Raw genomic sequence first — 25,643 nt, 5'->3', positions numbered from 1 at the left:
GAGTGTTGGACTAGGACCTGGGAAACCAGGGTTCAAATCCCTATGCAGCCGTGAAGCTCTATGAGTGACCATGGGCCAGTCACTGCCTCTCAGCTTAACCTACCTCACAGGGCTGTTGTGGGAATTATATGAGGAGGGGAAGGACCATGTTTGTATGCCACCTTGAGCGTCTTGGAGAAAAGGTCAGATATAAATGCAATAATAATAATAATAATAATAATAATAATAATAAGAAGAAGAAGAAGAAGAAGAAGAAGATGAAGAAGACGAAGAAGACGAAGAAGACGAAGAAGACGAAGACGAAGACGAAGACGACGACGAAGACGAAGACGAAGACGAAGACGACGACGACGACGACGACGAAGACGAAGACGAAGAAGTTCATCCCACTTCACTTCATGAATCACTAGAAGGTTGGAATGTCAAGCCCTGTCCTAGAATGACACTCCTATGTTTTGTAAAGACAGACCTAGTTCAGCCATAAACATACTGATTCCAGGCTATAGAAAAAGATTTACTGCCTGGAGGAAATAAGGATGCTCCAGGTAGTGCAGCAGGGAGGAGTAGGTGGGATGGCAGCATTTGAGAGGCAGTGTTTGGCATGCCTTCTTTTCCCTCTGATTGTGAGTGAATGGTAATTCTTTACAAGTATAACATCCTTCAAGCAGTGTCTCCCAGAGCCTATACTGAGTCCAAATGTCAGATTCATTTCTAGGCAAATCTTTTTGGGGAAATACCCTGCTTTAGATATATTATGTAGGCAAGAGATTTCCCTGCCCCCTTAGAAATCCATAGCCTCATTACTTCACTCATGTTCCATTTCTGCCATTCCTGGTGCCATGCTGGGCACCCCACTATTATTCACAGGTTGCTAGTGAATAAATATACTGAATAATACCAAATACTAAGCACCCTATAAGCAGAAGCATTTCCTCCAGAGCAGAAATGATGGCATTTCTTCCCAGACATTGTCTAAAGAAGTTCTTCTTTGGCCATTTTTAGAGTGAACAGCTCTGGACCTCCTTCACTGCAATCCAATTCACTGTCACATCTTCTCCGGAATGATACTTTAGCATGTAGGAAGCTGCCTCATCCTGAGTCAGAGGATCATTCTATCTAGTGCAGTACTGACTGGTAGTAGCTCTCCAGAGTTTCACGACAGGAATCTTTCCCAGCCCGACCTGGAGAAGCTAGGGGTTGAACCTGGGACCTTTTGCATGCAAAGCATGGGCTCTGCCATTGAGCAACAGCCCTTGATCAAAGTATCCAAAGAGTGGATGACATATGGGCAAGACCATAGTGCAGCAGTAGAGCATCTGCTTTGAATGCAGAAGGTCTCGGGTTCAACTGCTGGTGTCTTCAGGTATGGCTGGAAAAGGACTTCTGTCTGAAACCCCAGAAAAATACTGCCAATCAGCACAGGCCCACTGTTAGATGGACCAATGCTCTGACTTAGTATTAGGGAGCTTCCTATATTCCTGTGGTCCGTCATGTAGGATATCGATAGCTTATCATCATTCCAGGTATCCAGCAATATATTCTTTGTACAGTCAGCGTATTTCTATCTAAACTCACAATGACAGAAATCTTTATTGGTTGTGATCCTGGCCTTGGAATGTATTTCATCTTTAAGCCAAAGACCTGTCATGTTCCTCCTCGGAATGATGTATGCAAATGTTCAGCCTGATTCCAACCATGCTATGTATTTTGTCTCATAGAAATCCATGGTAATACAGCTAATGTGCCCTGACCTGGACAGCTTTACTCAACTGGGCTAGACATCTTCCCTTGCCAGATTCCAGTGCAGATAAATCTCCCCTGCTTGACATTAAAATGGGGGGTGGGAGATGCCTGGATACTAGTGCTATTAGTTTTCTCTAAAGGCCACTGAAAATCAACAGCAAAGCTTCCAATTATTCCGACAGCTCTGCCAGGAATAAACTCATTACATTTGGTAGGATTACATATTGTATACTTAGAGGAAAGCATGCCGATGACATAAATGCCTAATGAATAGGAAAGCACTGCATCGTCTAACACAACTGCCGCAGGACAAGTGATTCATTTTTAAGCCAACATCAAAATGAACACCCCTATATAGCAACTTGTTTTGCTGTGATGGGATCATATCCCCGTCTATTGCCAGTACAAGGGAAAAGCCTAAGAAGCAAATCCGCAGACTTTGCTTCAACTTGGCATCGCAGAATACCTGATTCAGTGCAGGAGTACAAGGCTGCTAAAGTCACCGCTGATGAGGAGTTTTATAACTTGAGGATTCGTTTTTATTGCAAAGAAGGGAAATGGCTTGTTGAAAGGCCTACTGCCTGTATTAGCGCAAAGGTGTGGCCTTTTCCATCAGCCCATTTAACAGACAGCCTCTTTTTCCAAATCCAATTTTATAATTTGCTTTTTATTTTATTTTTGGCACTGATAGTGCTGGGGGGGGGGTTGCGGGAACCAAGACGGCTGGCTGGCACAAAGAAAAAGAGTCACAAAAAACCTCAAGCCTGGTCCAAAAAAGCACCACTCTATTCTTAGTAAGTCAAGTGCTCCCCCCCCAAAGAAAAACAGGAATGCCCCTCTCATTAAGGATTTTGTTCCCCTGCACATCATTTTAACCAGGATTATGGTAAGAGCCCAATACATTACATATAAACCGGTCCACACACAGAAATCTTAAGCTCCTTGTGTTTTCCCAAATGCAAGAGCCAGGCTTTTAAAATTCATATTCATGATACAGAGAATAATAGAAATCGTGGTGCTAACAATGCTGTTCCTGGCAACGGTTATCCCAAGGGATGAGAGGATTTCTTTGCTCTTGGGTATTTGTAGAAACCGAACAGAATCAAACACCACCAATGCACCTCTAGGAATGGAGCCGCGACCTTGCATTCCCGCTCAAGCATAGGCAATTCTTATCCCTTTCTCCGAGATTTATTGGCGGGCGTGGGCGTGGGGAGAGAAGAGTGTAGTACTGCAACTTTCAGAAAAGTGCTGGTCAGAAATACATGGTGCCCTGGCAGCTTGGGAAAGTTTGGCAGAAGAGAGATACTGCTGTCCATGTCCGAGGTACTGGATTTCTCTGTCACACACACCCTCCCCATCGCACCCCTTTTGGGGTCCCTTCTCCCCACTTTTTATTTTTTGTCAAAAGCTCGTCGCTTGGGGAATGCAAACCAAGCATTTCCAAGAAGCTCTCGTACCTCAGAGCACATGTTGTTAAAGCCATTGGGGGGGGGAACCATCCCCAAGGAAAAGATTAAAGTAAAGCCACCTTCAGCTTTAAAAAGAAACGATATCGCTGAAACCAGGGGGAAAGAGATTATGCGAGAGATTGAGAAGGCCTCCGCTCTTCACACATTCCTCTGCAAACTGGGATCAGCCTCCATGCCCGCAACCTGCTCTCCAAGGCTTTAATTGCTGTGCTGTATCCAAGGCTGGGACTGCAGTGGAAGAGGCTTTCCACCATCACCCACTCTCCCCTTCCTGATTCCCATGTTCTAAACTGGAGATTTACCAGGGTCTCTCACATCTATGCCAATAGCTTCCTAGTCAATTTCACAAATGTACACAACTGCCCCCCTCTCAGCGTCTCGTTAGTTTCTTACCTGGTGCTTGCACAGCAATTTCTCTGATCAGTTGCAGCCGTTTCCAAGCGATATTATTTTGCCTGCTCCTCTCTCTTCCACAATGCCTTTTTCTTTCCCTCCTCCCTCCTCCGCCTCCTTCTGTGATAATTCCAGGATAGCTCCTCAGGGCGATCTGCTAATCCTCGTGCATCTGGCATTAAAATCCAAGTCGCAGCTACAGGAATGGGCTTCTTTGGAAGGTAGCTGGTGAATGAAACCGACGAGCTGCAAATTCCCAACACAGCAAAGCGAGCTAGGCTGAGAGAGAGAGAGAGAGAGAGAGAGATGCAAGACAATAGAGAAGAGAGGTGACGAAAAGGGGCGCGCCATCTTCTGGAGACCTCGCGCAAGAGCGCGGTGAACCCCGGCTTTAAAGAGTGCTCCGGCTGCTTTCTGGACGAGCCGAAGGCAAATAAATCAGTTCAGCTTTGTGTTCTTCGCCATAAACCTCTCTGATCCCTCCAGCCCCGCGGCGATGCAGCTTTATTTTGATGCGGCATTACGCGTGGGGCAGCACTTCACACTACGAAGGTTACTTTCCTCGACTTGTCTCCAAGGAAGCTGTGGGGCCCAACACAAAGATTTCTTCTATGTAGAGTTATTAAATGCCCACAATCAGAGTAAGATGTTTCTGTTTTCTTTCTGAGTCATCCTATCAATTAGGGTATGATCCAAGGGGTTCTGTGGAAGGCCCCATTGAAAGGAACAGGAGCTCAGAAGTTTAAAAAAAGCAAATAGGAGCTTCCTCTTATCTCTTGCAAGTGTCCAGAGATTATGCACCTTTGCTCTTCGATGCTGTGCCAAAATGGGTAACATTTTGTATGTATATGTACGTTTCTGGTTTCTTATCAAGATGGCATCACAGGCACATGTGCAAAGAGGCTCCCCCCATCAGTGTGTTTTGTTTGTATTTCTTTTATGCACTTATATTTCTGTTGAATTCACATATGCACAAAGTAAACTGAGGGTGCTTCCAGACTGTTGCTATTTTCAGCTAGATTTCAACCACATACCAAGAAATTCAGGTTGCACAGTTAAAGTTAGTTTGGAGCTCTTGCACAACAAACCTGCCCCCACAAAATAAGACTAAAGTAATGACAACAGATTTATGTAACTTTAAAGTTGACAATGAGGACACTGAACTTGTTAAGGATTATCAATACTTTGGCACAGTCATTAACCAAAATGGAGACAATAGTCAAGAAATCAGAAGAAGGCTAGGACTGGGGAGGGCAGCTATGAGAGAACTAGAAAAGGTCCTCAAATGCAAAGATGTATCACTGAACACTAAAGCCAGGATCATTCAGACCATGGTATTCCCGTTCTCTTTGTATGGATGTGAAAGTTGGACAGTGAAAAAAGCAGATAAGAGAAAAATCAACTCATTTGAAATGTGCTGGAGGAGAGCTTTGCGGATACCATGGACTGCGAAAAGACAAATAATTGGGTGTTGGAACAAATTAAACCAGAATTTCACTGGAAGCTAAAATGATGAAAGTGAGGTTATCATTCTTTGGACATATCATGAGAAGACATAATTCACTAGAAAAGACAATAATGCTGGGAAAAACAGAAGGGAGTAGAAACAGAGGAAGACCAAACAAGAGATGGGTTGATTCCATAAAGGAAGCCACAGACCTGAACCTGAACAGGGTGGTTCATGACAGATGCTCTTGGAGGTCACTGATTCACAGGGTCGCCATAAGTCATAATCGATTTGAAGGCACATAACAACAACAACATAATAGTTTAGACAGTACAATTCCAAAACAGACTTCTAGCAGATGTTTACAGCCAGTAAGAGAGACCAAACTGATGATTCCAAAGAAGTAGCCATGGCTGTCTACTGTAATAAAGAGAGCCTATGGCATTTTGAAGATTAACACATTTCTTGTAGCATAAGCTTTTGTGGGCTTGAGCCCACTTCATCAAACTGCTGCTGCTGATTGTTGAGTTTGCATCAAGACAAGAGTTAAATAAAGCTGACCATTTCTCAGATACGGGAGTGACGTGCATTAGACCACTATTCAATTGAGACCTAATAAATAATACAGTAATAAGCCTACTCCCTACACTAGGCACTAACTGGATTATAATGTTCATTAGTAGTCGTCTCATTTACCAGCTCTACGAATACACACAACAATCCACTCCTGGTTCCACAACCCCTTTTCTTAATTTCAGCAGCCACGTTTTAAAAATAAAAATCTTGATCTAACAATTATTTGCTGTTGCATGTCATGTTTAGACCACAGGCTTTAGATGGACAAAAGGAGTTGACCTTTATGACAGTGGGCTTCCCCAAAATAAATGGCCAAGCCTCCTCAAAACAAGACTTTAGGTCACATAAATACCTAAGAAGAACCCTGCTGGGTGGGTCCAAAGGCCTGTCTAATCCAGCATTCTGTTCTTACAGTGGCCAGCCACATGCCCAGGGAGGCCTATAAGTAGGACAAAAGTGCAATAAACATGCTCTCCTGCTCGCTCTCCAGCAACTGGCATTCAGAGGGTGCATCCAGGTGACCATAACAGCAGCAGCAACGGTGAACAGAACAGGGTTAGCGCTAGTTTTGCATTAACAACAAAGTTATTTATTGTTGTTAATGCAAAACTAGCCATAAAGTAGCACTGATATTGTTGTGTAATTGACATAGCCTAAACCTCATGCATTAACAAAAAGGAACACGTTTAAATTCTCTGGATGTGTGTTGCCATGGACATTGTTGCTGGGAAAGTGAAAGAGGGAGATTTGCTGGGAGACAATATCTGGGACCCTGCAGCCTGACCCCGCATGATGCAGAAAAGGACAAACTCCTCCTCATACAGACCTCCTTTCCACACTAATATTATTGGTTTGGGACCAAGACAGCAGCAGGCCCAGCAGCAGAGGAAGACCCATGGCAGCAACAACACAGCAGGGACTGCACAGATTGCTTCTCTCTGGGTTCATCTCTGCGGCAGTTCACATGCTTCTCTGGTTGTTTACCTCACTGACTTGCCTATCTGGGGCTGGCACACTGCCTGCTTCTATCCCTTTGCACATCTTTTATGGGGATTTACCCTCTCTCCCTGGCCTTTCCCTGTCTTATGGCATGAGGCTTTTCCTCTGCTCATGAGAATGTTCGAGGTTATATTTGCAGACCAGTGCCTATGCACTTACTGGTTTGGGTTTTTTTTTCTTTTTTAAAGGTAAAGCAAAGGAAGATTAAAAGCTTTTCCCCAGTCTTGTCAATTTCACTGAAGAGCAGAGAAGGGGGGCAGTGAGGGTAATGGTGGAGAGGCAGCCAAGGGCAGGGTTCTATGTTATCACCAACCACATCACAAACAATGCCTCCAAACCAGCTGAGTCAACAGCACCAGTCAGTTCACACCTGAAAGCTTCATGCCACTATTGTGTTGGAACCTTGTGATGACCAAGCCCTTGAAGGGAAAAAATAACAACTAAACACCAACACCAACACCAGGACAAGAATGGGCAAAACATAGGAATGCATTGGGTTGGGATGAATACATCTGGTTTATAAATGAGCAAACGATGATGCAAGTACCAGAAAAAAGACCTTGTGTGGAAACCCCTTGGATCACAACCCTAAGCATACTAACTATAAAGTCAGCTCTGTTGACCTCAGTAAGACTTACTTCTCAGTACACGTGCCTTGGATTGTGCTGAGATTATTGCATTTGCAGCAGTCACTTGCATTCTCAGCCAAAACTTAAAGGCAAGCAGACCATACAGAAAGGGAAACAGCAGTGTTTTAGAACCCCACAATATTATTCGAATCTTGGAGCTAAAGATTGGGAGTGGGGAAATAGATAGCTGTTCCACTGATCTCAGAGGAGTTTGTACTTTGATCTGTGTCCCAATCAAGATACAATCTGAGAGATGGGATAGAGACAATCATTGATATGGTCTCCTTGTGTGTCCTTAACAGGGTGTCCTTAACATGCCATTGTGTCTGCAGACTGCTGTTCTTGATCCAGTCTAGCATGGAAGAGTATAAACGGCTTATGGGCATTGCTAAAGATATGCTGATAGGGATCCTTTAGCATAAAGATCACATTTAGTCAGTCTGTAAAGAATGACTGGAGTTGCTCTTGAATATTATGGGCAGCAATGGAATATGAATGACGAGGAAGTAGATAGGAATGGGAGAGAACTCTGTCTCAAACCCTGGACAGCTGCTGACAATAAGCATAGACCACTGTTCTTCAACCTTAGGTCCCCAGATGTTGCCACTCTACAACTCCCATCATATTTGGCAATTGGCTAAGATGGCTGAGGTTTATTTATTTATTTATTTATTAAATTTATTAGTCGCCCATCTGGCTGGTTGTCCAGCCACTCTGGGCGACGTACAAGATAAAAAACAATACATTAAAACGTTAAAATTGATTGATTGGTTGATGGGAGCTGTAGTCTGCCAACATCTGGGGACCCATGGTTGAAGAACAGTGACATAGACAATACTGAGCTTGATGGACCAATGGTCTGATTCGATATTTGTCAGCTTCTTAGGTTCCTATCATCCCTAGAGCAGTTGACAAAACGAAATGTAATAGTAAAATACAAAACAATAGCAAACTAAAGTACAAAACAAACATATTTTGCTTCAAGTGTTGGATTAGGGAGACTGGATTTCAAATCTCCACTCCACCATGAAGTGCAGTGGGTAAACTTTGGTCAGTCGATATCTTTCAATCTAACCACAGGATTGTAATGATGATAAAATGGGGTAAGGAAGAGGGAGACCCACGTATGCTGCCTTGGGCTCCTTGAAGAAGGTGAAGGATTTGTGCTAATAAATATATATTATTCTGTCAAGAGACAGTCTTTACCTCTGTCTTGTCAACCTGGGGCCATGTTCCAGAAATGGATTAATTAAAATGACAATGTTAAAGAACACTGAGAAAATTAGCTCTCCTATGCTTGTAACTAAGTGCCCGTTTATTGTGCTGATCTCACTCCCATGCCAGATGAGGGTGCTGTCCCTAATCCAACTGATAGATGGCCTGGCTGTAATGAGCACATAGTAATACACATCCATAATCATCTTTCTAGTCCCTCCCTTTCTCTGATGTAAAGTGGAAAGTAACAGAGCTTTTTTTTATCCTGAAAACATCTGTGTTCATGTGATTCTGAGCATACATTATCTCAAATTGGGAGGAAAATTATTCCCTGAATTATCCATGCTTCCAGGAAAGATCTTAAGGTCTGGGGTGGCAACAAAGCAAATACTGTATATTCTAGGACTTTGTTTTATGTGGTGATTTGTTTCAGCTTGTCTTGCCTTCCAAAACCTGAAAAGAAAAAGGGAATGTAGGAGTTTAGCATAACCAACACCAAAATTCCACTCCTACACTCTTACCACGGCAAAGCCTCTGAGCAGTCATTGAGTGAAGCTTTTCTTATCATTGTATCAGCATGCTAGGAAAACTTTACCTGCTGAATTTCTGACTGTCATGCAGCTGTTGAAACCACAGGAGCCCTGCCAGGGAAACATTGGCAATCCTACTAACATCCTGACATTACACATATTTATTTATGTTGTGGGCTAGTTGCCCATATAGAATATTGATTAGTGATAGATTTTCCCACCAGAGTTCTCCATATGATACACTACAAAGAGCTACCATTGTGGGACTAACATCATGGGTGGGGTGGTTCTAGTAGCTAAGTTGAAGCTGAAATTGTGTTACTTCTCTTTTACTTTTGCCATATTGACTAGTTATGTAATAGGATTGTTACAATGTGTTATGTTATATTTATAATGTTGGTATGGTTTTTGTGTGCTGTTATATCTGCCATTTGTTATTTTCTCTATTATTGTTGTATTATTTCATCTGAAATTGTTTTCGCCATTGTTTGACTTGCTGTAAGCTATTTCATATGCAGTGTGTTTTTTTGTTTTCCTTTTTGTATGTTGCTTTGAGTCCTATTTTTGGGGGAAAGGGACTAACAAATGCTATTAATAAATAAATAAATAAATATGTTGTAAGAAGTACTGGATATTTAAATTTAAAAAATGTCTAGATTTACATGGTTTTATAACGGTATAACCATATGCTTTAAAGCTTGAATAATACTAACCAGTGTTTAACTGAACAGACTTTGTGTAACAGCCTGACATATTCTTTTATATTGCTTTACCTTGATAACTCACTTTACTGGCTAAAGCTACCAGGAATGTGTGTTGCCTGTGTAACTAAGAATTAAGTGTGTATGAAACAAATTAGTTATTCTGCTGTGAAGATCCTATTCTTTTGCTGATATATCCCTAGACCTAAGAGAATCTCTGGTGGGATTTTTCCTCTTTTGATCTGCCTGTGTGTATATCTCCAGTGTTCAGACACAGTGCGCGCTTAGGTTAGCACAGCATCTGGCAAGAGGAGCTGTGCAGGGCCACACAGTTAAAAGGGAATTCTTGTGAACCCTCAGTCCTGTGCATACACTAGAAAGAGTTCACCCAGACTGTTTCACTTAGGATGTGGAACCTCAGGCCCAGGGCCCCCCAAATGATGCCTCTCTGACCCTACCTAGGAACAGTTCCTAGACCACAACCCCTCTCCCCAAGTCACAGTCCTCCCTGGGCCTGCTTTGCACCCTCCCTGCATGATTTTGCCTGGCTAAAAGGTGTCCTTGAATTCTGAGAATGTCTCTCGCTTGTAGGGAGGGAGAACAGAAAAGGCTGTGTGAGTGTGTGAAGAAATGGGCCCAACATGCAAAGGTAAAATGTATATTTGCTGCTTTCCCATTTTTGCTTCTGGACTCAGCAGGGGTGTAGTCATCTGGGGTCTTTGGGGGTCTTAGACCCTTTACTTTTTTAGGAGCAGGGTCCCACTGTCTCCAGCATCCTACGAGCCAATCAGCATGAAAGGGGAATGTGTTAGCCACTGAAAAGAGTCTTCTAACATGTTTCTTTAATTTTTCTTGCTGATTGGAATGAATCAGAGTGAAAGAGGTGAGTCAGCCACTGAAAAGACTCTTCTCAGTAGCTAACACTCTCCTCTTTCCTGCTTATTGGCTCCTAAGGATGTCTGTTGTTGTGAAAAAAGGAATTTACAAGGATCTCATTCTCAACCCCGCAGAAAAAAGCCAGGGAGGGAGGCATGGCTGTGACTAACATGAAGGGACCCTGCACTTCTGAATTTGCTACTATGCTACTGGGCCCCACCCAACAGTGGTGTGTGACACTCGGAAGTCTGCCCAGAAGAGAATGCGATTCTTGGGCTGAAAAAATTTCCCTGACTTAGAATGTACTTAGAAGTAATTCTCATTGATTAAAATTTCCTGAGTGACATTGTTACGGATCACAGACTTACACAATGTTGTTGTCATTCTTCCCACCCTCCTTAGAGATGCTCTGTGCCTATCAGCAGCAGAAATTCAATGTGCTTCTTCTTCTTTCTATCTCTAGAAGAGAAAGCTATACCGCTTGAATTTCTGCTTGTCATGCAATTGTTATACATACATAGGTTCCACATGGATAGCAATCCTTCCTACTATGCTCTGGTAGCCTGCTTGGGACCTTGCTTTGGTGAATGTTGAATGTATTCTGTTTATAGAACTTAACCCCCAATATACGAACACATATACACGCTATTGCTGCCATTTCAGTAGACACTAAACCACAGCTATTCCTTTCTGCTTCCCCAGCCCCATGCTTAGAAACATATAGCTATCTGACATTCCAGGGATGGGGAATCCTTTTCAGCCAGGGGGCCACATTCTCTTCTAGGCAACCTTCCAGGGGGCCACATACTAGTGGTGGGAGGGGCCAGATGCAAATGCAGGCACAGTAGGCTGGTTTCTACCCGCACTCACACACCCTCTGTATCTTCCATCAAAATCATGCACCCTCACAACTAAGAAAATCTCACTTTCCAATTGCCTAGCCCAAAGCTTCGTTCTTGTGGAACCCATGAGTTTTATTGAATAAGGAACTGTGAGCTATAAACTCATGAAGTGCAGACTCATCTACACTGTTCTTTTATCACTGATCTTCTAACTCACACTCAGCTATGTCTTGTGAAGAGTGAACCTTAAAACACTTATAATAAATCAGCAATACATTTTAAACTGCTAATGCAAATACAGTATATGTTGTTACTAAAATGGATCGGCCCCAAGGTGTGATATGGATGAAGAAGAAAATAAAGCTGTGTAAGGTAAGTAATATTGTACATTTACTGTGTTATAAGTATACTGAAGGTTTAGTGTCTGTCTGTGATGCCTCTTTGGACTGAGCCTGTGCTTCCTCTTCAAGCAGAAATATTCGATCTTACACTGTTAAGAGCATCCAGTCGGCTGGTAAAACCTGATCCCTAGTGGAGAAAACCAAACATTGCATTGAAGAGCAAATAAGGGTAATTGTGCTGACCACAAACCTGAACTCTGAAATGCAGAGACAACACTATATTTATAGTAATTTCCAGAGGGGTAGCCATTTGTCGTATTTGTACTGTGACTGTTATCTCATGGCAAGACTTCTTTTGCCTCCTTATCAGCATTCCACTTGCCTAATAACAGAAAACCAAATAAATCTCCTCTCCCAGCCTCACCAAGACAATACTAATAGCAATAGCAATAGTAATAATGCATTTCTTAGATGCCTTATACTAAGACAGTCTCAAGGCAGCTTAAACATACACAAAATTAAACATATACAATTTTAAACACAGCAACAGGAACTATACAGTATAAAAAAGCATCCCACCCCACAAATACCTGTAATATCTCAACACAGCAGTTGGCCAATAATGCCCCCCCATAGCTTATAAAACCCAGCAGATAACATCAAAGGCCTGGGTGAAGAGGAAGGTCTTGATGTGATGCCAAAAATATGTTAATGTCAGCCCCAGGCAAGCCTCACTGGGGAGAGGATTCTGTAGGCACTGAAAAGGCCCTCTCCCTGATTGCCACCCTCTGCAACCCTCTTGGAGGAGGGCCTCATCTGATGACCTCAGGGCTCAGGTAGGCTAATGTCAGGAGAGGCACTTTGATAAGTATTGGGGTCCTGAGCTGTACATGGCTTTAAAGGTTACAACCAGAACTTTGAAATGGGCTCAGAAGTGTTTGGGCAGCTGGGTCAGAACTGGTGTAATACGATTAGACCATTTGGTCCCTGTTATCAAACTGGCCACTGCATTCTGCACTAGCTGCTGTTTCAGAACCATCTTCAAAGGCATCCCCACATTTAGCACATTAAGTAATCTAGTCTAGAAGTTACCGAAGCATAGATTTCTTTGTGCCACTGAGGCCACCTGTGCCTCCATTGGCAGTAACGTATCCAGAACCCCCCAGCTATGAACCTGTTCCTTCAGGGGGAGTACAACAAACCTGTTGAGAACTGGTTAAATATCATAAGTAGAGGATAGATGATAGATAAATAGACAGAAAGAAAGATGGATAGATAGAAATATAGACTCAAAAGGGTTTCTTCTTTTTTTGGAACACAGCTCTGAAAAAAGCACAGTCTACATGAACAGCTGGCTATTCTTCTCTCCCAAATTGTTGTGTGTTGACAGTCTGCCTCTTGGCTCAGTCAAAGGAAATGCAACCATTTGGGGGCATAGAATCATCAGATGTTCATGTAGACTGAACATCTGAAGCTAGGGTTTACAAAATAATAAAGCATAAATGCCTTATTGTTTGTTTTGATATCGGTTCTTGCTTTCTACACAGCTGAAAAACCCAAAGCTTTTTACCTGTATCCTGCTGGCATTATCCCCAGTCTAGGGTTAATGAAATAATACTTCACTGTATGTGTTCCTATTCAGGGTATCAGCCAGACAGACAGCTATGCTCACTTCCAGGATATTCCATTTTATTCTCCTTCCACCGTGTTTTCTGTTATTGTTACGTTCCTTCAAGTTGATTATGACTTATGGTGACCCTATGAATCAGTGACCTTCAATAACATCTGTCATGAACCACCCTGTTCAGATCTTGTAAGTTCATTGTTTTCTGTTGCTACCCACGAAGTCAGTCAGCAATTCATGCCAAGTGAGCATGCTCAGCCCTCAATGGGTTGTTTTGGAGTCCTCTCTGGCTTAAAGGACCCCCCCCAAAAAAGTTTTGTTGTACTTCTGCAACCTTGGGGTTGCTCAAGCCTCTTGATACCTCTGTCCTGTGCTTGCATTGTGCTGTTTTGGCACTCAGTGGATGAGCAGGTGCAGGCTACAAGCTACAGGCACATGCATGTACTGAAGCCCTGAAGGTCTTTTTTGGTTAGATTCAGGAGGGGGGAAGCAATAAACAGGAGGAGCAAGTGCTTATTACTCTTCCTTTAATTTTTTAAAATTTTATTCAAAATAAAGTAGATGTACATAATGTTCCAATTTGATTACATAAAAGCATTAGAAAAAAGAATATGGCATAGACAAAAGGAAACATCAAGGAAAAGGAAAAATAATAATAATAAAGAGATGAATAATATAGGTAATCATTAAGGTTAACTTCTTACACTTTCAAATTTTAAGCATAATAATATAACAGTTTCCTATATTAAGGTAAATAAATTAAATGGAGCTATTTCATCTATCACTTTATCATTCCAGAATTGTATAAATAAAGCCCATTTCTCTACAAATTTATTTTGATAGTTATAATCCACCGCATTTCTATTATAAGTCATTTTCAATTTTCAGTTAGTAACAACTTTGCTCACAGTGGCAAAAATATGTATCGCGCAAAATGGAAGAATAACAAACCCCCAATATTGATGGATTGGTTGAAAAAAACTTGGGAGACAGTATTAATGACAAAAATAACTTATTACTCTTCCTTTATGCTCCAACTGTCTACCTTTATGAGGGATGGACCCTGTTTTCTGATATAGTCTCTAGTAAATTGCTATCTCTGTTTTGTCTCTATTTTTGCATTTTGGGAATGCCTTTTTATCATATTTATACAGTTTTACCCTGCCCATCACCCCCAGGATGGCTTACAAAAGACTCCACGATAAAAATAGCACAATTGACCTTGCTCCAGCAGAAAACAGCATACCAAAAGCAGCAATTCTAAAAGAGCCACAGAAAACAACAGATGAATTAAAACAATACCATTTTAAAAGCCCAGGAAATTTTTTTTAAAAGCCCTTAAGAACACAAGAAAAGCCTATTAGACCAAAGGCCCATCTAGTCCAACATCCTGTTTTCCCAGTGGCCAACCAGAAGCCTATGGGAAGCAAGACTTGAGTGTCAGAGAACTCTTCCCTCCTAGCTGTCTCCAGCAACTGACATTCAGAAGCATACTGTCTCTGACAGTGGGGGTGCAACATTTATCTTTGTTTGGTACTGGAAGGACATCATCGTAGATGCCTGGTGAGCCTTCTTGGGAATGGTGTTCCAAAAACAGGGCACACTGGTAAAAAGACACTTTCTTCCATAATTACCTGTTACACCTTGGGTGGCAAAGAAGCCACTGGGAAAAGGCTGTGGCTTAGTGGTAGAGTAGAGCCCCATGCAAAGAGCCCCATGTTCAATCCCAGCATCTCTGGGTAGGGCTGGGAGAGACCCTTCTCTGTAATCCCGGAGAGCTGCTGCCAGCCAGTGTCTACAGTACTGGAGGGACCAGTGGTCTGACTCAGGATAAGGCAGCTTCCTGTGTTCCATTCCTAATCCAGAGAAGGCTGTCTGCTGAAAAGCTTGTTCTATGTGTGGGTACATGTGCAGAGAGACAGTCCTTCCCATTATCACAATTTTATTTGGGTCAATTACTAGAATTGACAGTTATTTCCCTCTTGAGGGTCTCTTGAAGCCTCAGGGGTGAGTGAGGGTGAGGGTAGATGAATCTTTTCTCCATCCCACATCTCTGTGAATGCATGCACCTGACCACTAACACGTCATGCAGTGCATAGACTGCCATTTCACAGTTCAATGTATTTTGAACGGTCAACAGCATATTGTAGGACAATGATATTCATTCAGGTATAACTTTAGCCAAAAGAACAAAGTCCCTCATGGCTTCTAAAGAAATGCAGACATGGCTATTTCTGAATCAAGGAATGCAGCATTCTGCTGCCAGGGCCCATCCTTCAGCAGTGTGTAATAGTCAAGGAGTTGGAGTGCTTGGGCATCAGCCCTTGATGAGACCTGAGGTTACAGAGCTTGGAAAAGTTACTTTTTTGAACTACAACTCCCATCAGCCCCAGCCAGCATGGCACTGGCTGGGGCTGATGGGAGTTGTAGTTCAAAAAAGTAAATTTTCCAAGCTCTCCCTGTTTTCATTGGTGAGATGTCAAAGGATATGCCTCTCCTCAAGCTGCTTCCCCCTGCCTCCAGCGCTTCCACGTAACATACAGCTTGTTCATTAAAGAAATAGGTAACTGACAAATGCTGCACAGACAGTATTTTGCCTCATAGCACTAACCAGTGGAGTCACTGAACCCGCCTTGCCTTGATGGCTTGCCAGAGAGTGGGAGTAAAGCAGCCCTGCTGGATCAGGCCAATGGAGCTCCATCCAGTCCAGTATGCTGTTCCCGCAGTGGCCACCCAGATGCCTATGTGAAGCCCGAAAGCAGGACCTATTTGATTTTATGATCTATCCGATGTTTTTACACATTCACAATCATCCCGCTTCCTTCCTCCTTAAATAAAAGTGGCTCTCCTTCCCCAAAAGGAGTTTGATCTGGGTTTCAGAAATTTATTTGGAGGGACTTGATTCCTGAAATGAGGGACACGCTGAAGCTCGAACCTGTTTGGCAATCATCACCCCAGCTTCTGACTTGAAAACCCTTATCCCTGAGCTCACGTGTGCGTGATCTGAATGTCGCTATCCAGTGACAACTCAAGAAAAAAAACCCCAAACTCTTCATAGGCTCAAAGACACTCGCTTTGTTATTTTCACGGCCGAGCCTGTACATTCGTAACAGGTTCCGGGGCTCAGCTCCGATACTGGCTGGATATTCGGTTGAGGAAGCAGCTTGCGAGCATTTGTTAAGTGCCTGGATTCAAGTTATCCTTTAAAAATAGAGACTGGTATTAGGAAAGAAAAGCCCAGACTGGCTATGCGTTCTGAGAAGATATTTTAACTGGCTGTTGCAGTTTGCAAAGGGTGAAGTGCCACGTGGCATTCATTTAATATTTATAGGGAGATCACAGGCTGCGATCCTGTACACACTTCTCTGGGAGCAAGTCCCACTGAACTCAATGGGAATTACTTCTGAGCAGACCGGTATAGGGTTGTACTATGAAAAGTATAACAGTTTTAATACGTGCCTTGTTAGTTTAAACAGTCGCATTGGCAACATAGCTGAAATTGAGTGAATACTTTGTTGATATCTTATTTGCAAGAGGTTTCCCTCCCTCTTTTTTAAAAAATAAGGTAACGCTTTGTTAATCTATACACAGAACATATACGGAAAGCGGGATTGCACCAAGATGAAGGTGTGAAAACTGGAACGAGAAATATCAATAATTTAAGATATGCAAACGATACCATACTACTAGCAGAAATCAGTAATGATTTGAAACGAATGCTGATGAAAGTTGAAGAGGAAAGCACAAAAGCAGGACTACAGCTTAACATCAAGAAGACGAAAGTAATGACAACAGAAGAGTTATGTAACTTTAAAGTTGACAATGAGAGTATGAACATACTTAAATCACAAAGAAATACGTTGCCAGGATAAATGCTTGTGTATTGTTAAAGACCATTTACAGTGTGGAACTAAACATTTGTAGAGCGCCCGGATAGCTCAGTCGGTAGAGCATCAGACTTTTAATCTGAGGGTCCAGGGTTCAAGTCCCTGTTCGGGCGTGTAAGATTTTTAATATAAAATGACACCTAAGAATTCTATGGTAATACAGAATTGGTGGTTTTAACTGCGAAAGTAATACAGGTTTTCTTCGCAATACTTATGTTTTGAAAAGCATATGCAAAAACAGTAGCTTCTCACCATGAGCGAAAAAGACTCTAGTGTATACAGTATAGTGTAAAGGAACTTCGGTGGAAATCGAATTGCAGGAAGAAAAAAACTAACAAGAAATTTTAATGTAGAAAATTTAATAAAGCTAAAATGTAATTCGCCCGAACAGGGACTTGAACCCTGGACCCTCAGATTAAAAGTCTGATGCTCTACCGACTGAGCTATCCGGGCTCCATGCTGAGAATTGCCACTATGGTGCTATAAGAAACTAAAGAGTGTGCAATATTTTAAAATGACCCCATCATCCTGCGATAACCTATCAGAACAACGAACCTTAGTATTTTCTGTAAAGTAACTCCTTTCACCATTTTACCTCAGTTTTGGGAAACAAAATATCACTTTTGCATTGGCAAGGATGCCTACATACAGCTACACATTCGTCGAAGGGTATAATTTGTACAATGGCTCAGGGTTATTATATGCACACTGTGGCAGGGAAACAAAGGTATTTGTGCACGATTTGACTAGGGAAAGAGCACTGCGATGTCCATTAACAGCGTAGAAGAGCTGTAGTAGCTCCATTAATTTTGCTGTCTTAGCAGGCGACACACACGATTCCCTTCCCTTTCCACGAGTGTCCTCCTCGTTCCTACCGTGTAAAGATTCTGCCCTCCCCTTGAGCCCATAAGACAAAACTCTCCACCTGGCAAAGAGACATATAAAAAAGCAAACGTTCCACACAGCCTCCACTTCCGGATCTGGCGGGAACCAGCCATATGCAGGGCAGGAGTTGTGACTACATTCAAATCAATGCTCTCCCTTCCCCCCATTAAACAGGACAGGGCTAGAGACTTCCTTTCGTTGTAGTCCTTTGCAATAATCAGCAACTTAAGCGTCAAAAGTTACTATGTTCGTTGCAAGGGTCTACGAATCCTCACTGGTTGTTTGCATAATTTCCAGAGAGGTAGCAGTGTTAGTCTGTTGCAGGGGAGAAAAAAGGGCTTGTGGCACCTTATACACAAGTACATTTTATTATGACATACACTTTTGTGGCCTAGAGCCCACTTCATAAACCAGTCACACATTTTCTCTCATAGCTGGATCTGGGGTACACCCCTAATTAATTTTTCTCAGTACCACATGAAGACAAATTTAGCTGTAGCCCACAAAAGCTTGTGGCATTATAAAATGTATTAGTCTTTGTTAGTCCAAGTCCAAATACATTTCCATCCTAACATCTTTAAGGTGCCACAAGTCTTTTTGTGTTTCTTGTTCTCAGCAGGCCTTGGTGCAATCAGATACACCTCCATGGTATGTAAATCTGCATAATACCTGTCCTGAACAGTCTTATTTGAATGTGTGCTACCTCCTCCCCATTCCATCTTAAGACTGTGACTCAATGCATTGCAGACTCCATAGCTTCAACATCAGCCATTTTCTTCTTCTCTCTCTCCTGCCCTCCCCACTGCTTTGTATGTTAGGTCCAACCTTCCCCAACCTGGTGCCCGCCAGATATTTTGGACTACAACTTCCATAAGCCCCAGCTAGCACTTATTGTACAACGTAGGTGGAAGTGCACACACTGCTGACAGGTAGCATATCTGTAATTTCATACCAGTTCTTCAGAGAGATGCCCTGTACCACAAGATGCTGGAATTGCTTTTCAAGATGTTTTTAAAGCTTTTTTTAAAAAAAAGATGTTTTAAAAGATGATTTTTAAAATATGTTTTTACACGTTTTGTTTTGATATATTTTAATGTTTTTATGATGTTTTAGTGTTTTTGCTTGCTGCCCTGTGCTCCTACTGGGAAGAAGGGTGGGAAATAAATTTAATAACAACAACAACAACAATAATAACAATAAATGCTTTTGAGTATATTCCAAGCATTTCAGAGAGGATCACTGTATGCCTTGTATTCATCGGTTCCCATAATGGAAACATCTACCAGCTATTCTAGTCCGTGAACTTGCAATATCCCTAAGAAAGGAAGATTGCCCAGAGGACTTGCAAGAGAACAGAGAGAGAAAGAAAAGTCAAAAGGTCATTATATACATAAGAAGCAGTCTGTGACATTTCTAAGCAAAGCTCAAATGTAAATAAATGTGTACAGTGAATCCAGGTAATGCTACTCAGCTACCAGAATTTAAAGCAAAATTTCTCTCCTGTTACTTAGATTACAGACAGACAGAAACAGCAAAAAATAAAACAAAGCAAAATAGAAGTGGGTTCTTGAGAAAAAATGAAAAGGGGGAAGTGGCTGAACAGGTATTCAAAAGACTAAAGTTCTAGTCAGGTGTATAAAAGAACACGTGAGGGCACAAACTGTGTATGGCTTCAGGACCACACATACACCACCACTCCAACTGTCACATTCCCCCTTCAGGCCCTAGAGTGTGGATAGGAGGGGTAGGGCAATGTGCAGGAGGACATTGCAGGCACTGTGCACACCCCAAGGCCCCTTCACTGTTTGTGCCCCCGCACTCATTTGAACCCCCAAATAGGGCTTAGGGAACATGCTTCCATGTCAGAGCTATATCATAAGTTTTATACAAACGGGCAAAGGTCCACTAAAATGTTATTGTAATATGTGTTGACATTAGAGTTATACAGTTGACTTTTACTAAAGAAATAATAACGGCCCTTTTAAAAAAGCCAAGCCTCCACGATGGGGGAGGGATGGATCTGTTGGGTTTCTGCCTGCCACACAGTATATAAAGTCATGATAAACATAGCATCTTATTTTACTTCTTTGGGTATAAGACATAACACACTGCAACAAAAATTATATTCTTGTGCCTTTAAATCCTTCATAACTGGAATATTAGCATCTGGAGTTAAATGCTGGCAGAAGGTGAACTGCAACAGGATTCCTGTTGAAGGAGCACACTTTACCCTGGATATAATTATACTGAAACTCTGGCTTTGAAAAAAAATAAAATGGACTGCCTTCAAGTCAATCCCGACTTATGGCGACCCTGTGAATAGGGTTTTCATGGCAAGCGGTATTCAGAGTGGGTTTACCATTACCTCCCTCTGAGGCTGAGAGGCAGTGACGGGCCCAAGATAACCCAGTGAGCTTCATGGCTTTGTGGGGATTCGAACCCTGTAAGAAAACAAAAAAGCTTATATTTATGTAAGAAATACATACTGGATAGGAAAGATCCTAGTTTTAGGTAACTAAAGTTGGAGATGCAAAGAGCTACACTTGCTCTTTCATCTCTGCAGGAAGGAAGGAGAGAAAAAGACAAAAGGAAGATGTCGCCTTTTCCTAGGTGCTACCAAGAACAAGGAAGGAGCACCTGAAGGAAGGTCATCACATGTTAGGTCAGAAAGACAGTCTAGGAAGCATGGAGGTTCCCCTCTCTATCTACTCTTCCCCATGCAAACTCAGAAGCATCTCAATACAAGCTGAGTTCCATCCCAGCACTTCCAACAAGGAAGAAATGTAACAGTGAAAGCCTTCTAATCACTCTGCTATTTTACTGAATTTATGCTTGTCCCAAGGTTTTTAAAAGGGGAGGAAAGAACTGTATTAGGGAAAATGTCATGTGTCACATTTCTTGTGTACTTTTTAACGTAGGGAAATGATTACTTGAAACCTCTGAAAAATCTTTAACCCTATGAGTTTTGACAATCATTTCTATGTATTTACACATAGTTCTGCACATGGAGCTGTTAGGATTGGGAATTTTGCTAAAGAGTGTGGTCCCATAAACTTGAAATTATAAATACAAACAGGCAGGGTCACTGAGAGCCATGCCCCCACTCGGAAGTGAGAGCTGTCCGTAGAAATTAATGAATAAATCAAAATTCTAACGTAGCATAGATGTGACTGAGCACTAGTGTGTCCATCCTCAAACAAATGGTTGCAGCAAAGATGCGTTCTTGCACTTTGATTTAATCGAACTTTTTTTAAAATAATTTTTTCTACTTTTAAAAAATAACCCTGGCAATACATTCCAGTATTCCCATATTGCGAGGCTGTGACTGGAAGAAAGTGGCTTACACAGTATGTTTTCACTCTAAATATTGCAGATTGAAGGTCCGGCTAACAGCATAGTTTACAACAATCCTACAGGGTACTCCACTGTTGTGCCTCTATTGCAGGTTGGGAAACCGCTGAAAGAAAGCAGGCTAGAACAGTCCGTCCGCTCTGCAACGTAGTCCGCTGTTCTTATTGTAGGCCAGGTGGGGCTGAGTCTAGATCTGATTCCCAACCGAAACTCTCCCATACAAATCATTCCTCGGGTCGAAGCAAAGGTAAATCTACTGAAATGGTCTTCTCAGGTCACATTCACAGCTCATTTACGTGCACAGTCTCGTGCTCCATCGATTTCGCTTTTAAATGTCCAAAGACTTGGGGAAAAACATTTTTTCACACGAAGTAAGATCCGAATTAGAAAAAGCAGGGACTCCTGTGTTTGTTGCTACTTTTTCCCCACTTGTGAGAAACACCTGCAGCCCAGTCCCATGCAGTTGAACCCGAGATTATTCCACTGATTTTGGCAGTTATCTACTTCGGCTCTGTAGTCTCTCCTTCATCTCCGTCTCTATGGAAATACTTTCCGCTCTAGCTTTTGTTTTTCTTCATGGTATGGTGTATTTTGAGGGGGTGGGAATCTCTAATGTGGAGAGCCGATATACAACCCGGGCCTTTATTTTTATAATGGACGTTTAGAGAACTATCTGCTTGTTTCCTATCTCTATGGCTTGGGCGGAAGTATGCGGGTCTCCATGTTGACTGAATGGGGAAATAAGAGGTCTGCTGCGGCTCTTCCGCCCTTGCTAAGATGGAGGAGGCGAAGAGTCGGTGGAGGTGTTAAGGGCCCCCAGTTCTCCTCAGTGTTCTGATAGAGTTGCTGGGGGCCATTGAGTACATTCAGGGTGAGTCCCCGGGGGTGAGGTGGAGCCTCATAGTTTCTCTCTAGATTGGGGAGGCGAGGTTTTTTTGGGGGAGGCAACAGAGCTGGTTTTGGAGGCTTGGGCAAATTGAGGGCCACACTGGCGATTCAATGCAAGTAATTTGGAAAGGGGAGGAATTGGGTACGTGGAAGAGCCATTTCATAGAGAGGCAGCCAGTTTGGTGGCGGGTGTGAGGGAGGCGGAGAAAGAGGAAGTTGGGTGGAGCTGGTGAGTCGGGTTGCCAACTTTTTGAAATGGCTGCTTGACCTACAGCAATTAGTAAGGGGAGCCCTTCTCTCCATTCTGTGAACGTTGCTTGGTGATTTCTGTGAATATTGTGTTTCATATAGCTGTGAATATTGCGTTTCTAATAATAACAACAACAACAAACACCTAAAGGCATAAGGACAGGTTCTCGATCTCCCCGCGCCTCCTTTCCGGTCAGTTGGCGACATTCCCTCCTAGATTATGCGTGGGAGCAGAGAATAAAGCCATTGGAGCTGGCGTGACTAAAGCAGCAAAGAGGGGTGTGCTTAGATGGTGGAGACTGTGGCGGTGATATACGGTGAAGACTCCAGCCTGGGCATAAGCATTTATGAGAGGCTTTATTTTCTTGTAATGTAAAGTAGGACGAAGTGATATTCACTATTGTGTGAGGCATCACCTGTTAGGTTTTGGAGAGGGGAAGCTCAGTGACCAAATATTTATAGCACGAGCACGTTTTGGTGTCCGGGTAGACTTTTGATTGCCCTTTTTTCAGCTTAAGGGGGCAAGAGTTCCTTTAGAAATGAGTATCCCCATTAGCATCGTTGCAGTCAGCATTCATTAGCTTGAAAAGCGAACTTAAGAGGTTTAGCTCTTAAATACTTTCACTGGCACTCCTGTTCATCTCTCGTCTCTAAAAACTCTGATATTTCTCAAAATAAAACTTACCAAGCTTAGATAATTTTTCTGTATATAAAAAAATCTGTTCCCTCTAACTGTCTGAAGTGTATACAGTTGTGTTTTATATATTCTTGCCATCACCAATGCAATGGTCTTTGCCTAAAGTAACTTTATTCAGGGTTTTTCTGTTCTTTTAAAATTACTTTTTCTTGCTCATTAATAACTTAAAACAGGAGATACCTTTGAGAGTGTGGAAAAATGGTTGGCGAACGTGTTAAAAGTTTTAGAGGGAAAGTTAAAAGAAGAGAAAGTGCGCAGGTCCTGACATCATTCCCTGCGCTGTAATTTTTACGTAAGACGCTGAAATGAAATTTGCTGAATAACAGCCAGTATTTACTATTTAGTTGCTCTGGCTAGCCATTTTAAGTAAAGCTTAAAAACAAGGAAGTGATTTCTAAGAGATTAGTAATGCTTTAAAATGTGAGCAACTAAGTATGCAGCGTTGTATGCTTATAATCATCATTGTGTTATACTAATAGCGATTCAGTTCTCTGAGTGCCGGTCCTTATGTAACCAAAACAGTATGTAACCAAAACATCCATGCACAAGATGAGACATCACCAGGCTTGAGGGAACTCCAAGGTTTACAGAACTACAAAACGTCTTTAGAAAACAAACAAAGCTCTAATGCTTGGGAAAGCCAAAACAGCCCAACAAGTTCTGAGCATCCTCAGTTGCCACAGAATGGTAAATGACTGTTGGGGGTGGGTGGGATAAGAATGGAAAAATAGTATGTGGAACAGGAGTGCCCCATGCTGCAACACTTTGTTGCATGTCCCACTTGTATATACTAATAGTCAACATTCTCTGAGTATAGATGCCTTTAAGCTCCAAAACACCGAAGTGAGAACTGAGTATTCTCAGTGACCTTAGAATGCTGGATGACTGTTGAAGGGTGTGATATGGAAAACTGCAGGAGGGGAAATTGAACCCTGAGCAGGATCCCTCCACGCTGCAACAGTTTGTTGAAGGTCCCATTTGTTAAATGCATAATTCTGGATAGTGTATGTGATGTTTCTTCAAAATTTTGTGTGTCATCTTAAGGGAGTTGAATGCTTGTTGATAGTGCCAACCTGCAGTCAAACACATCTCCGCTTCCCCAATTTGAGTGTGGACAAAAACTTAGTTTGTATACATTTATTCACTCAGTATACATCTTTAAACACAATAGGGATTACTTCCAAATTCTTACATTTCAGAATGTAATCAAAGGAAGACATGTTTTCATGGATTGAATTGGTGTCATTACTTGTACTCTAATATGGCAGATTTCAAGATTACTACAAAACATATACAGGTCTGCATGTTCTAGTGATGGGGTTTAAAAAAGAGGCTAGTGGCAGGATCATGCCATGTTTGTTAACCTCTAAGTAAGGAAGTAAATCCCTCTGATCTAGTTCTGCATTATACTCAATGAAGATTACTAGTAGGTCAGCCTAAATGCTTCTGAATTACCTTGTAAACGGTGACTTCCAAAAAGTGTAGTGTGTATGCATAATTTTCACTTTCTCCTAAAGCTCCCAACAGTTCTTACAGTTTAAGACTTCAGGAAATAGTTTTAAAAGACCAAAATGTTTATTTAGCTTAGTAGTGACCATGGTGGTGACCAAGGAATTTCAGAAGAAAATCTCCCTGTGCTTTATAGATTACAGCAAAGCCTTTGACTGTGTAGATCATGAAAAACTATGGAATGCTTTGAAAGAAATGGGGGTGCCACTGCGTCTGATTGTCCTGATGCGCAACCTATACTCTGGACAAGAGGCTACTGTAAGGACAGAATATGGAGAAACCGATTGGTTCCCCATCGGAAAGGGTGTGAGATGGGGTGTATTTTATCACCCTATTTGTTTAATCTATATGCAGAACATACCATACGGAAAGCGGGATTGGACCAAGATGAAGGAGGTGTGAAAATTGGAGGGAGAAATATCAATAATTTAAGATATGCAGACAATACCATAGTACTAGCAGAAACCAGTAATGATTTGAAACAAATGCTGGTGAAAGTTAAAGAGAAAAGCACAAAAGCAGGACTACAGCTGAACATCAAGAAGACTAAAGTAATGACAACAGAAGATTTATGTAACGTTACAGTTGACAGTGAGGACATTGAACTTGTCAAGGATTATCAATACTTTGGCACAGTCATTAACCAAAATGGAGACAATAGTCAAGAAATCAGAAGAAGGCTAGGACTGGGGAGGGCAGCTATGAGAGAACTAGAAAAGGTCCTCAAATGCAAAGATGTATCACTGAACACTAAAGCCAGGATCATTCAGACCATGGTATTCCCGTTCT

The 25,643-nt window shown here is 42.1% G+C and overlaps 2 protein-coding genes and 2 non-coding genes across 7 annotated transcripts in view; 2 read left to right on the top strand and 2 right to left on the bottom strand.

Moving 5' to 3' along the window:
- The window catches only part of PIK3C2B (phosphatidylinositol-4-phosphate 3-kinase catalytic subunit type 2 beta), a 127,400-nt gene extending 123,460 nt beyond the window's left edge, over nt 1-3,940 (bottom strand). Inside the window, exon 1 of one of the 2 annotated variants that reach the window (XM_061632210.1) lies at nt 3,609-3,940. The gene's annotated coding sequence lies outside the window, so the exon portion shown is untranslated. The remainder of the gene's footprint in view (nt 1-3,608) is intronic. The other variant, XM_061632212.1, reaches the window with a different exon arrangement.
- A 13,375-nt stretch (nt 3,941-17,315) lies between these two features.
- Nucleotides 17,316-17,388, top strand: TRNAK-UUU (transfer RNA lysine (anticodon UUU)). The gene has a single exon. It is a non-coding gene; the product is annotated as a tRNA-Lys (tRNA).
- Nucleotides 17,389-17,655: 267 nt separating this feature from the next.
- On the bottom strand, nt 17,656-17,728 carry TRNAK-UUU (transfer RNA lysine (anticodon UUU)). Its single transcript has one exon. It is a non-coding gene; the product is annotated as a tRNA-Lys (tRNA).
- A 4,009-nt stretch (nt 17,729-21,737) lies between these two features.
- The window catches only part of MDM4 (MDM4 regulator of p53), a 40,977-nt gene continuing 37,071 nt past the window's right edge, over nt 21,738-25,643 (top strand). Inside the window, exon 1 of one of the 3 annotated variants that reach the window (XM_061632207.1) lies at nt 21,738-21,758. The gene's annotated coding sequence lies outside the window, so the exon portion shown is untranslated. Of the gene's footprint in view, nt 21,759-22,236; nt 22,383-25,643 lie in introns of those variants that run through there. The other 2 variants (XM_061632206.1, XM_061632208.1) reach the window with 2 other exon arrangements.

The sequence above is a fragment of the Rhineura floridana genome, chromosome 6 (assembly GCF_030035675.1).
Source record: "Rhineura floridana isolate rRhiFlo1 chromosome 6, rRhiFlo1.hap2, whole genome shotgun sequence".
In the NCBI taxonomy this organism is placed as follows: domain Eukaryota; kingdom Metazoa; phylum Chordata; class Lepidosauria; order Squamata; family Rhineuridae; genus Rhineura; species Rhineura floridana.
Note: the sequence above shows the minus strand (reverse complement) of the source record. Positions and strands in the feature narration are given on the sequence as shown.